Below are 9,888 nucleotides of genomic sequence, written 5' to 3' on the forward strand. Positions count from 1 at the left end.
TGAGCCTGTTTCCTTAAATGAAGCAAAGAATTAGAGATAAAGTGTGTATGTAAAGTAGCCAGCACAAAGTAGACACACAATAAATGGGAGCTATTACTATTACTACCCTGTTGTTACATACTTACAGCAAAGTATCTTTTTATACTCCCCCATCAAAGAAAAGTAGTTCAATACTGAACAGATTGCTGCCATCAATAGCACGTGGGAAATTGCCCATGATTCCTCTAAGAGCATAATCTTCATTGAGCTATCTAGTAATTGGCCAGTTTTAATCTCATGTATAATACCACACACTATATATGGAAACTTTTTCTTTCTTTCTTTCTTTCTTTCTTTTTTGAGATGGAGTCTCACTCTGTCGCCCAGGCTGGAGTGCAGTGGCACAATCTCGGCTCACTGCAACCTCCGCCTCCCGGGTTCAAGCAATTCTCCTGTCTCAGCCTCCCAAGTAGCTGGGACTACAGGTACACGTCACCACGCCTGGCTAATTTTTGTATTTTTAGTAGAGTTTAGTAGGGTTTCACCATATTGGTCAGACTGGTCTATACTGAAACTTGTAAGAGCTATATTTCCCTCACTGCACTAATGCAAAAGCTACTGGTACAATCTTTTTGCAAAATGGTAAGTTAATTATAGTACAGGACTTGTTTTTGCTATATCAGAAAGGTTCAGTATACTTAATGGTTCATTCCCCAGTGGTGACCATCTAATTCCTTTATTTATTTCCCTTGCTTTTTCTTTAGTGTTGTATTAATAATTTATTTAAATTTATTTTTATAGAGGTTATGTATATGTATATGTGTAGATAGATAGATGATAGATAGATAGATAGATAGATAGATAGATAGATAGACAGATAGATAGAGAAGTTAAAATAGTAGAAAAGCATACGTAACTTAAAAGTAAGCTGGGCTTGGTGGCTCATGCCTGTAATCCCAGCATTTTGTGAGGCTGAGGTGGGAGGATTGCTTGGGCTGAGTTTGAGGACAGCCTGGGTAACATAGCAAGACCTCATCTCTACTAAAAATCAAAAAAATTAGCCAAGAGTGGTTGCCCACATCTGTAGTCCCAGCTACTGGAGAGGCTGGGGTGGGAGAATTGCACAAGCCAGGGCGGTTGAGGCTGCAGTGAGCTGTGATCATGCCACTGCAATCCAGCCTGGGCAGCAGAGGGAGATCCTGTCTTTAGAAATAATAATAATAATAAAAGTAATGGTTTTTAGTCCCTTCTCCCCTTGTCCTGTGCTTCAGAGACAATGCTTGGGTATATCCTTTGTATATTCAGTGCATATACAAACACATTTATACCAGTGGGAAATATAGCATGTATGGTATATAGGGTTTTTTTCCATGTAACAATATATCTTAGACACAATTAAACCTAAATGGCTATCTTATTCCTTAAAAAGCTCTACACAGTATTTAATTTTATGTATATAATTTATGTAACTATCACCCTAATAATAGATACATAGAATGTTTTGGGCTTTTAAAAAATTTCAAACAATATTTCAAGGAAGGGCCTTGTCCATCTATTTTTGTGCATTTATATGAGTATATAAGTGTAAAACAAATTCCTAAAATATTAGAGGGCCAAAGGTATGTACATTTAAAGTCTTTATAGACATTGCCATACTGACCTTCAAAAGTATGGTTCTATTCAGTTTCTTTCATTAACAGTTATTGATTGCTGTCCAATTCATGACTTTTTTCTTTTTTTGGTTTGGTGATTTTTTTCAAAAGCAGCTTATCAATATCTTACATTCATGTCATATAATTAATCCATTTTTAAGTGTACAATCATGACTTTTATTATATATTACAAAGTTGTACAAGTTTAGTATATTTACAAAGTTGTGCAACCATCACTTTAATCCAATTTTAAAACATTTCTTTCACTCCAAAAAATCCTTTGCACCCATTTGTAGTCCCTCCTCTTTCCCACCCCTAACCCCAGGGAACCACTAACCTACTTTCTGTCTCCATACATTTGCCTTTTCTGTATCTTTTGTATAAACAAAAGTGTACAATATGTGGTGTTTTACAGCTGCTTTTTTTCACTTAGCAAAATTTATTGAGAGTCTTTCATGTTGTAGTATGTATATGTACTTTGTTGCTTTTTATCACCTACTAATATTCCATTCTGTGGGTATATTTTGTTAATCCACTCACTAGTTGATGGTCATTTGGGTAACTTCTAGTTTGGGGCTATTGTGAATTATGCTGGTATGAATATTCGTGTGCAAGTCTTTGTTGTGGATTTTATTTCTCTTGAGTAGATACCCAGAAGTGTAATTTCTTATTGGTTTTATAAGTGTATGTTTAAATTTTTAAGAAACTGCCAAACTGTAATCCAAAGTGGGCGCACCATTTTAGATTCCTACCAGCAAAGTATGAGGGTTATGGGTTGCAGTTTCTTCACATCCTTGTCAACATTAGTTATTATTTGTCTTTTTAATTATAGCCATCTTGTGGGTATGAGGTGGTATTTCTTTGGGGTTTTAATTTGCATTTCCCTAATGATTAATGCTATTGAACATTTTTTCATGGGCTCATTTGCCATTCTTCTATTTCCTTTGGTGAATGTCTATTCAAATATTTGCCTATTTAAAAAAACTGGGTCATTTTCCTTCTTATTTTCCCATTGTAAGAGTTCTTTATAAACCTGAGTGCAAGTTTTTTTTTAATCAGATATATAATTTGCAAATATTTTCCCCTGGTTATAACTGACTCTTAACTTGTCTGGACATTACTGTTTGTTCTTATTACCCTTCTGTCTTGATGTTTCAAAACACTATTTCTCTATTACTTGTTCACTCTGTTGTTTATTCAGTTTCTGAAAGACATATTATAATGCTAACTAATGAATTTCTATCAGTGAAATCTATGTACCTGATTAAATGTCCTGTCAGACTTTGCCTTGTCCCAATAACCTAGATGGACAGAAATCTGAGGGCCAAATTTATCAGCACACTCTAAAGCTGGCTTGATGTTGAGTTCTTGTTCTTACTTGGCTCTACAGGGACTTTGGACTGAGCACCTCACATAGACTTTCTGCCTGGTGTTTGTAGTATGAGACTGCATTTAGTTCCTACTAGCTGGTACTTCAAAGCAATTTTCTCCAAGCAATCCTATCAATATATATAATGTGAATTACATCCATTAGAGATTTCCATTACCAAGAGAGGAAAAAAATGAGATAGTATTTCAAAACAAAAAATATATTAATGGCATATCTTCATAAATTGTTATTTGCTTTCTTTTTCCTCTGCATTTGGCACCAATTCAAAATAGGCATAGCATCAGGAATATAAATATAAGCACATATAAGCATTATTACTAATAAAACTGGATTGAAGATGCATCTTGGATCGGTAGCACATGGGATCCCTGATACTTTCCCTCAGAGTAGAAATTATCTAACTCAAACTGAAGGTGAACCCTGTGCAGGGACAAAGTCTGTCCCAATAAACTTATTACAAGATGAGGAAGAGGATGCACGTGTTGGAAACTTCACTACAAGGGAGAAGAGAAGAAAAGGCCGCGTAGAAATATCTCCCTTAATGTCTTAACTCTAGCCAATAGATGCACATGGGCCAGTGGTTTCCAGACTCCCCCTATAATGCATAATGCATAATATTGAAAACAGAGAGAAAGGAGTATATCATGTGCCTAATCCTTGCCCCAGGGCCGATGTTTCTATTCTGTTGGCTTTGAGAAATTGTGGGGAGAAGAAAGTGATTAACCTCTGTATTTGTGATGTGATAGTATAAGTCAATACATTATAGAGGTCCCTGTAATGTGATCAAAAGTGGAAGAAAATTATATCTTCTTTACCAACAGTGAGAATACAGTACATATTGTAATAGTTCACATTTGCGGTATCCTACAAAGCAATTTTCTGTGTGGCTATTTAGACTTTCGTTCTTGATTTTATTTTATTATCAGGAACATCAGCTGAAACTTGTACTGGCTTAATTGGATGCCACTTTTTGTTATCATTTATTTCCCTCTCCCTTCCTACTGTGGTAGCACTTTTTTTATTTCTTCCAGAATTGCTATAGCATGTTTCCAAGGGGTGTTGTAGGATGTAGTCTGGATTTATTGATGGGTCTAGTGGGCCCTGACAAAAAGGACAGGTGGCCTCTACCTCATACTCAGGGGGTATCTTTGGGTCTCTAAAGATCATTCACATATAGGCAATTTCAAACTTAGATTCTAGTGGCTCCGTGATTTTTATACTAGAGCTGAATTTTTAACCTGGACACGAAGACCTGAAGTGGTCTATGAATGAGTTTTGGGAGGATTTAATGAGTCTCCTCAAATACATTGGAAATATTGTGCTTATTTGCATATGTACACATCTATGGTGAAAGAAGTCTACCTTTTTAAACAGACTTTTAAAAGAAAATTTTATCTAAAATGTTAGAAATCACTGCTGTAGAGATTTAACTTGCTTATCCATTCTCTACCTCATAAGAAGAGAGATTGCTACAAAAAATTCCCCAAAATTATGTTCTGGAGCCTTTGTTGAACAATGGGGATGAGCTAGTGGATATTCACAACCTGGCAGTACTGATTTATCCAAGGATCTTAATTTTTAAGTTCTTCGTTTTGTTTTTTGCTATATCAAAGAATATAACAAAAGCATTCACGTAAATATGCCTTCCCATTCTAATGTATTCTCTCCTTTTGTCCATCAAATAGTAATGGCATGTTCTGCATTAGTGTTCCATGCTGTGTAACAAATTACCACAAATTTGGTGGCTTAAAACAAAACAAACATATTTCTCAGGGGCTGTTGTCAGGAGTCCAAGCACGGTTTAGCTGGGTGCCCTGCTTAAGATCTCACGTAGCTGCAATCTAGGTGTTTGTTGGTTGTATTGCTTCTGAAACTGGGGGTTCTCTTCCCAGCTCATGGTCATTGGCAGAATTAAATTTCTTGTTCTGGTCGGACTAAGGACTCCTTTTTCTTGTTGGCAATTAGCCAGAGACCACTTTCAACAACCTGAGGCTGCTCTCAAATCCTTGCCATGTGGCTGTCTCTATAGGCAGTTTACAACATGGCTGTTTGCTTCTTCAAAGTCAGTAGGTGAGCATCTCTCTGGCTTCAAATCTCTCCCTTCAGAGGAGGCCTGAATGCACTTCAAAGGTCTCATCTGAGTAGGTCAGGCCCATCCAGGATAATCCCTCTTTTGACTAACTCCGAGTCAATTTCCTAGGGACTTTAATAAGCACCTCTGCAGAATCTCTTTACCTTTGCTATAGAGTGTAGCCTAATCACAGGAGTAATAGCACATCTATTAAGAAGTTCCAGTCACAGTCAAGGTGAGGAGATTATATAGAACATGTACAATAGGGGGTGGGATTCTTGGGGTCCATCCTAGAATTCTGCCTTCCAGAGTGTCTAAGATGCCTTGTTTGGCAAGCAGAATCTTGTCCTTGGCACTTCTCAAAAAGGACTAGGTTTAATAATGGCTAAAACCCAGTTTTGGGGGGCAGTTCAGTGTCTGAGAATCAGTGTTGTTTTCTTTTTCCACATAAGTAATATTGAAAATAAAATTTTTGACTTCTAAAAAAAGTAGTCGTTTTGCTACCAATCCCACGTTCATAGTCTGGCCCTTCATCTTTACATTTTCCAGCTACCTATGATGATGATACTACATGCCTACTGTGTCATTGTTTAGAAAGTGCTTAAAAAAGTCAGCTTATTAACATGAAGAGATTTTCAAAAATAGTATGAGGTAAAAAACAGCTTGCAAAGTTATGTATACTATAAGTCCATTTTTATTACCACTTCAGGTAGGTAGGTAGAAAACAAAAATGGAAGGAAGGAAAGAAGGAAGAAAGGAAGAGAGGAAGATGGGAGGAAGGAAAAGAAGATACTAATAGCAGTTGGGTGGGTTTTGTTTTGTTTTGTTTTGCTTAACTTTACTTAAAATTTTTTTCTTCATCAAAATTGCTCGTGTAATTAAAACATATAATTGTTAAGTGAAGAACATGAAAGCTTGCTCCTGAAGGGTAAGAAAGAATAATGAGCATTTTTCATGCAATACAACTACCTTGGTTTCCAGAGATACATATGATGTACCATAAATGCTGATTCTGTACCTTTTAGTTTTAGAAAAGAAGATTAACATATATTATGACTTTTGTTGCTGTTAATTGGAGAATTGGGATAAAAATAAAATGATATTCAGTGAAGTCAGGTAATGTGGCTCACTGAGGAAGGAAAAATCAAATGCACAAATATAGAATAAGCGAATGCCAAACTGGGAATGTTACCACAGGGAAAGATCTAGTGGTTATAAGCAGTGGGTAATAAATTAGGTATGAGTCAATAATACAGTGTTATAAAAAAAGTAAGTGTGGTAGAAAACTGAGTTGTATTCACAGAATACTGCACCTAAAATGAGTCAGAGCTTTATAGAGTAGAAAGAAGCAATCAATAAAATACATTTTAAAAAGTGCCAAGGAAAAACAGAAGATTAGGTGATTATGGCTCAAATTAACAACATTGTAATTAATGTGCCTGGACCAAAACATATTAGCATTTAAGGTTAGAAAGATACAGACTGAAACAATTAAAATGTTGAAGATAATGAGAAATCTTTCAGTTCTTAAATGCATGACAGGTTAAAAATTTATAACTTGTAGTCTAACATTAAGGAGACTAAAAATACTAAAAAGGAGACTTAAAAAAGAGACTGAAAATAGACTGCTGTCTCTTTAAAAGCAGCTTACTTCCATTTTGAGTATATAATATATGCCCCCATTTAACATAAATTATATAAAAACTAAAAAGTGCTCATCCTAAATAAATTTTGGGTCATGATTATCTAAAGCATTGAAAGTATATAATTTTGTACTTTAAATTTACAATTTCATGAGAATATATTTTAATATTTAGAATATAAACTATAATTTCATACCAAACAGATCTAGATGGAAGAGTTTATATTTCGCTTGAGAGAATTGTGCTAAAGTGAAAAACTATCACAAATATTTAGAAATGTTCTATTAGTAGGCAATCTAACCTGCTTAAAAAATCTATAGTTGCATAGGTAAAGCATTACCTATTATTTATAAAAATTATAAGAGATGATTACCAACCACTAATGCAGGCTCTTACAGATGTTTCAGATGTATTATAGTACGTTACATTCCCGAATACTTTTGCAAACCAAATCTTCCATTCTGTTCCTGTGGATTTATTCAATGTTTTCACTTTCTACACAACAAAACAGCACCATCTACAATATACTAGAAACTCCAGTCCCTCTCCGCAAGAATACACTCTGTACATACTTGCTAGAACAAGAGTTTGGTCTCTAAAGCATTATGAGAAATGGACCAAGCACAGGATTTGAAGTTAGAAGATATTGGTCATAGCAGCACCAATTAGCTCTATAATTAAAAATATGTTTCTTCTGTAAGACGTAACTCATAGGGTTGTTGAGGACAAAGCACATTTAACATAGAACTGCCATGCGCTCTGTAAAAGGTGTTTATTATTGCTACCACTCCATTGCTAAAGAATTTATAGTACTTTTAATTTTCTTCTTTACTTAAAAAAATTATGTAATAATTTGACCATGTTCATCAATCTCTTGTATGTATCTTTTATGATACAAGATGATGTCTTGTATGATATCCATGCCTTTCAATAAATATTTGAATATTCCTACTAATTTTCAGGTCAAATCAATAAATATTTGAATTCCTACTTTGTACCATAATGTGGTCAATGGAGAAAAGTTTAAATGTGTGTCTTAGTGCATTTGGGCTGCTGTAACAAAACACCATAAACTGGTTGGCTTATAAACAGCAGAAATTTATTTCTCACAGTTGTGGAGGCTGGAAGTCCAAGATCAAGGCACCAGTTTATGTGGTGTTTGCTGAGGGGCAACTTTCTGGTTCATAGATGGCACCTTCTCATTGGGCCCTCACATGGTGGAAGGGGTGAAGAGTCTCTTTTGGGCTTCTTTTAAAGAGAAACCAATCCCATTCAGGAAGTTGAAGGCTAATCACCTCCCCAAGGCCCTACCTCTTAATAGCATTACCTTGTGGATTAGGCTTTCAACACATAAACTTTGAGGGGAAACAAACATTCAGACCATAGCAATGTGGTTCTTTCCTTGGGGAGCAGCTCATATTAGTTGATAAATCAATATCCCAATCAATTGAATCAAAGTTTCACCAAAAGTTAAATAACAGTTTAATATTTAAATAACAACTTCAGCTACAGCTATAGTCTCCGTTCCACACTACCCATTCTCTTTTTCTGCTTAATGAAGTAATGAAGTCATCTTATTTCTCATAGTTTCCCTTACCTATTGAATCTCAAGTTTGAGAGTTAATCTGCTTGTCTTTTCCTATATGTTGTTTTCATGTATTCATCTCCGTACCTTCAAATATGACATATTCACGCCTTTTGTCAGCTTTGTCATTTATGAAAGATAACTTCTTTCAAAATTCAGCTCACCATTAGCTGATGTATCATCTGTGTGTAGAGTTGTTGCTGTTTTGGTGTGTTTTGTTTTGTTCACTGGCATTTTCTTTTCCTAGCTGAGTTGTAAGTTGTCCAATAAAATAATAACCAGCACTTAGTAGGTACTTGAAAAATTTTCATCAAATAAATGAATGGGAATAAATATTGCTTAAATAAATGAATGGGAATAAACTAAGCCAGTTGCTTAATTTTATGCCATAACTAAACATTTTTATTATCAATCTTATGATTTTGTTGGAAGAATAAAGACTTATTTTGGGGCTTCTTACGCACTTAATAATTATAAAGTGTTCTTTTGAGGTCAGAGAAAAATTCTTTTGACTGAAATATTGTATTATTCTAGGTCTTAAAATAATTTTTAAAATTATAAATTTAATACATTGTCATTATAAAGGTTTGGGAAATGAAGGGAACAAGGAAGTAAAAATGAAAATCAGCTATAATTGTACCATTCAAAGAAACAATAACTAATATTAGACTTATATCGTACATCTAATTTTATGTTCTTTTTAAGGTTTACTATTTTATCATAAGTGTTTCCCATGTTATTAGTCTCAGAAAGCATCGTTTTTGTTGTTGTTTTGTGTTTTTTTCTTTTTTTTTTTTTGGAGACAGAGTCTCACTCCGTCGCCCAGGCTGGAGTGCAGTGGCGCAATCTCGGCTCACTGCAACCACCGCCTCCCGGGTTCAAGCTATTCTCCTGCCTCAGCCTCCTGAGTAGCTGGGATTACAGGCGCACGCCACCACGCCCAGCTAATTTTTGTATTTTTTAGTAGAGGCGGGGTTTCACCACGTTGGTCATGCTGGTCTCGTACTACTGACCTCGTGATCCACCCACCTCGGCCTCCCAAAGTGCTGGGATTACAGGCGTGAGCCACCGCGCCCGGCCTGCACCGTTTTTAATGACTACAAATCTCCTTAGTATGAGGGTCTGGAATTTAACTATTTTTCTCTTGCTAGACTTCTAGTGTTGTTCCTACTATTCTCCCACTTTTCACCATTCGTATGGGTAATCCAGTAACATTGTTATGCAAAAATTTCTGCCGATGTTTCTGTAGAAGAGATTCTTCAAGCTATTTTGATTCACAAGGAATTAACATTTTAACATTATTAAAAATCTTTTAATAGAAACTGCCAAGTTGCCTTCAAGCATGGACAATTTATATTCCTCCTAACAGAATAATAAGAATACCTATTTCACTCCATTCTCACCTGGGTTATATTTTAGCAAAATACATCCAATAGAAGGAGTCGGACAATGTGACTTTGGCAAACAAAAAAACTTTAGCATTGCTTCTAAAAGCTTGGAAACTTTTATGATGTTTCTCTTAATATTCAGGTTCCAATTCCAATAATGTCTTTTGTTTCTTTGTCTAG

The 9,888-nt window shown here is 35.3% G+C and overlaps 1 protein-coding gene across 1 annotated transcript in view; it reads left to right on the forward strand.

Annotated features, from left to right (window-relative positions):
* ARHGEF38 (Rho guanine nucleotide exchange factor 38) overlaps positions 1 to 9,888 on the forward strand; it is a 126,588-nt gene that overhangs the window by 115,210 nt on the left and 1,490 nt on the right. The gene's annotated exons all lie outside the window — the stretch shown is intronic.

The sequence above is a fragment of the Pan paniscus genome, chromosome 3 (assembly GCF_029289425.2).
Source record: "Pan paniscus chromosome 3, NHGRI_mPanPan1-v2.0_pri, whole genome shotgun sequence".
Classification (NCBI taxonomy): domain Eukaryota; kingdom Metazoa; phylum Chordata; class Mammalia; order Primates; family Hominidae; genus Pan; species Pan paniscus.